We start from the raw sequence: 4,398 nt of genomic DNA on the forward strand, positions 1-4,398 counted from the left end.
TCCAGATTTCCCACCACTGACACCAAAGGGATGGCGTTCCTATTACTGCTCCTCAGTTGGTCTCCACTGACGCTGAGGTGGGGTGGCCTCGTCACACAGGGTAATGGTGAAATTCCTGACTCTTCCTAGGCTTCCTCCAATGTCACTCCAGTGGGAAGTAGGAGGAACTCCGCATTACCAACCAATTGGAGGTCGAAGTCCCAGTGGGGCTCATTACGGATTGGTGGGGATGAAAGTCCTGGCCCCTTACCGGGACCTCCTGACACCATCCCAGCAGGAACATCGGGCACCTCGTTACAGCTTCATGAGGGTAGAAGGCTAGACTCCCTCCTCTGTCTTAGCTGGTGTGGTTGAGTGGGTGGGACTACCAATTTTTCTGAGTTTGGATGCAGTAGACCACTTAATATCTTTTTTTTTTCTTTATCATGTCCCCCCATTCACAACACAGACCAGACAAAGGGCTGAGGTGTATACGGGGTGGGTTTACTCTGCCTCCTCTTTCTGTACAGTCAGTGAAAACACAGCCTGTGGTAAGCGCTGGGAGGCCCATTTATTATCTTGAAGTCTTCTGTCCTGAGCTCTGACCAGGTTGCTCAGTTAGTCAGAGTGTCATCCTGCTATGCAGAGATTGCAGGTTCAATCCCCAGTCAGGGCACATTCAAGAATCAACCAATGAGTGTGTGAATAAGTAGAACAACTAATCTCTCTCTCTCTCTCTCAATAAAAATAAAAATAAAAAAGCCTTCTGTTCTGCTAGACTTCCTCTTTCCCGGTCCCTGGTCCTTTTCTTTCTTTCTTTCTTTCTTCTTTTTGTCCACATCTGTTGGTGTTTCTGGGTTGCCAGCTTCAGAGCTCCTGCTCTGGGTTATAGGAATTCAAGAGAAATCCCAGACTACTCCCTCCCATGTCCTTTCCCCAGTCCTGAGGTCCCTGTCCTGTGTTCCTCCTTCTCTCTACCCCGCAAAGTCTTCTTATGTTGTATCCAGCTGTACTTGGTGGAAGGAATAGAAAAAACTACCTCCATTTCACCTTCCCAGGAGTGAAAACCTTAGTTTTCATTATTTTCAAATAGGAAAATTATAATGCGCCCAACCTACAATGTAACTAGTAAAATGGCTATTGACAAGCTCTTATTGAGGATATTAAATGTCTGTAACATCGTCACATAAGCAATATCATTGAAGCACTGCATTGCTTTGGTTCCATGGCTGCCTGGGGCTGAGAGTGGGGACAGGAAAGGACTACAGAGGGACACAGGGGAGTTTGGAGAGGGATGAGTGCACCGTTTATTTGTATTGTGGCGGTGGTTTCCCAGGTGTGCACCTCTGTCAAAAGTTATTGAATTGCAACCTTTCAGGGGTGCAGGCTGCTGTGTGTAAGTTATATTTCCATAAAGGGGTTCGAGAAGATCATCAGCAGTGGTGTTGTTCATAGTGACATGGCTTCTCTTAGCAGCTGTGACACAGACTCACCTTCTGTGGACATTGGATGTGCTTTTCGAACTGATCCTGAAGGGCCATTGTATTTAGAGTGTAGCATCAGAGGCGATCGGTGCGACCTTTTGTTTAAAATGTTGTACTGAATTTTTAAGACATAAATACAAGTTTTTCCTATGTAAACATCAACATACATTGAGACACATATGTTCTGCGAAATTTGGGTATGGAAAACCAAGAGACATTCTACTGGAAAATGATAATTAGGAACTTTCTATGGGATATACTTGTATGTATGAATATGTTAAATCTAAAGTAAATCTTTGATAATATTCAGCTAAATAGTGTCTCACATCTCTTAAATGTACAAACTTTTGTTTACTTCATTATGTAGCCTGTGTGTAAATATTTAAATATTGACATGAATTTTTACTATAAATCTATTCTGTCTTCTCCCCTTTATATCACAGACAGCACAGTATATTGGTGTTCTGTTAAACTATGTGATAGGTGGATTATATTATTTGTGGATTTCACTTCAGAATTGTAAAGGCAGCGTGAGAAATCATTTGTTATTGAATGATATTGGGCCTACTGGTGTTGATACTCCTTGATCAAACCAGACCTGAGGGTGTACTATCCCAGACTCTTAATTAACACATTGACACCTTAAAGTTAAAATTAAAGTTAAATGGACTCTTCCATTTCACGCGCCAATAAATGTATTTTAAAAAGTGAATTTGATAGGTATTTCTTTCTCAACTGGTTTCTTTTGATGGTTTTGTTTCCATGGTCCTTCTTCTCTCACGGTCAAGGCTGTGGGCTGTGTGACAGCAAAACTTACATCCCTTCCTGCTTATCTCTTTTCCCATATTGTCGCCAGAAGTGTGGGTGTGGTGAGGATTGCAGTTTGTTGACCATTTCCTTCATGTTCAAGGTCTGGGTACAGCTACATTGAGGACATCTAGTGCAGGACCACTTGTGCCAGGGACTGTGTTGGGGGCTTCGTAGACATGGTTCCCCCTTGAATACTCATGACAGCCCTGCTACATAAGTATTATTGCTCTGGTCTTGCAGACATGGGAACGGAGCTCTGAGAAAATGCTTGTTCAAAGGTGGTCTGGGCAAGAAGCAAAGCCAAGGTTCAGCCCTGGGTCTCCGGGACTCTGCAGCGCAGGTGAGGGGGGCATTGCCCTCCCTGCAGTGAAAACATTAGCGCAGAGGGAGGCCGTGCCACAGAGGCATTAGGAGGATGGGCGAGTTGTTCACCTTTCTGAGTCTCAGCCTCCCCATCCGTGAAGTGGGTTAATACTCGTAGCTTCACCATGGAGTGGTTGGCAGGGTTTAATGAGATGATGCATGTCTCCCCCTCAGCATAGTACTCGTGTGTACGAGACACAAATACATGTTCGTTTTTCTCCCCTGGTCCTTCCTGTTGGGAAATTTTACTCAATTGTGGTTCAGAAAATGGCCTTGAAGATGTCACTTAGACCCGGGTATGTCTAATTCTAAAACCCAAAGATATGATTTAAAAAAAACCAAACCCTAAAACTGTATGTCTCCCCCTCCTTCTCCTGCCAAAGGTGTGATAAAAATTTCTCCTGAGCGCTGCAATGTGCAATACATTTCCATCTTTAAGTGGATAATGTTTCCTGGCTTTTGTTTTTTGTTTTTTCCTCAAAGTTTCTTAGGTTGTTATAATCCGATACTGAGATATGATTCCCAGAATTACGCATAAGAGACCATAGTGGGCAATGATTCCTGTCCCTGAGGGAAAAGGGAGATGACCAGCCACTGACCCCATCCTGGCTTGATTCTGGTGGTCACAGGCCGCTGTGGCGGCTGTACCTGCTTCCAACATGGGTTTGAATCCTGACGCCCCCACTTACTGACTGGGTGCGCTTGGCCACGTGACCGCCTCCTTGAGCCTCTATTGACCTGTAAAGTCTTCATGGTGTCTGCCATTGGGTTCCTGGGCAGTTTATATGCCCTACTGTCAGGGTCATGGCAGGCACCGGGGAGCGTGAGCCGGCACAGGGGCGGGGAGTGGGATGTGCTTGCCCCCCGAGATCGGGGTAGAAAAGGCAGATAAAGAGCATGATCTGCCTTCTGAGACCTCTCCTGGCCCTGTGCCCAGGTGCCATTCTCATGTGACACAGTTTCCCCCACCCCTGCCCCCAGTTCCCTAAGCCCTGCTAGACCCTGCCACCAGAAAGAACTTCAATAGAGGACCTTCCTGGGTATGTGCGACCCTGTGTCCTGTGGAGGCTCAGGGTACTTCTCCAGGGTTGTACGTTTCTAGAAGCATCCAGGGGAAACAGATATCCTTGCTCTGATCTCTCACTGCTCTGCATGCCCTAGGTGCTCAGTAAATGTAAGTTCCCAGGTGACTTATCGAAGCCTGAGATGAGCTCTAAGAAGGTTAAGCATAATCATTACAATAATGACCCCATGACAGCTCATTGTTAAGTCCCACATACTGTATCAGGCTCAGTCCATGGCAGCTGACGCTGGGGCAGGAACCATCGTTATAAATTCCATCTGGCAAAAGAAGAAACTGAAATCCAGGAAAAGTCATGCAGCTAATGAGATGGAATTCGATCCAAGTTCTTAAGCACTGTAAGTGGCTGAGCCCCTGAGACTGACCGTGAGAAGTGAAGAGAAATAGAATTCTGCCTACAAAGCCAAAACATTTTCACTAAAACATTGAAATTCACAAAAAGAAGAACCACCGTGAGCTTATTATAAACTCCTCAGGTCCCAGGCTTAGGCCCAGAAGTGCTGAGTGTAGTACCATCATGACAAGCCTTCAGGGTAAGAACCATTATCATGTTCACTTCATATATGAGGAAACTGAAGTGCAGAGAGGTTAAATAACTTGTCCTAGGCTGCACAGCAGGTAAGTGGTAGAGGTGGGACTCAAACCCAGACATAAGCTCCACAGTCCATGCTCTTAACTTCT

The 4,398-nt window shown here is 45.5% G+C and overlaps 1 pseudogene; it reads right to left on the minus strand.

Moving 5' to 3' along the window:
* Positions 1-423: 423 nt before the first annotated feature.
* On the minus strand, positions 424-547 carry LOC149996959 (small nucleolar RNA SNORA51; annotated as a pseudogene).
* Between the last annotated feature and the right edge of the window lie 3,851 nt (positions 548-4,398).

This window comes from Furipterus horrens, unplaced genomic scaffold (genome assembly GCF_987537825.1).
Source record: "Furipterus horrens unplaced genomic scaffold, mFurHor1.1.pri manual_scaffold_11, whole genome shotgun sequence".
Classification (NCBI taxonomy): Eukaryota; Metazoa; Chordata; class Mammalia; order Chiroptera; family Furipteridae; genus Furipterus; species Furipterus horrens.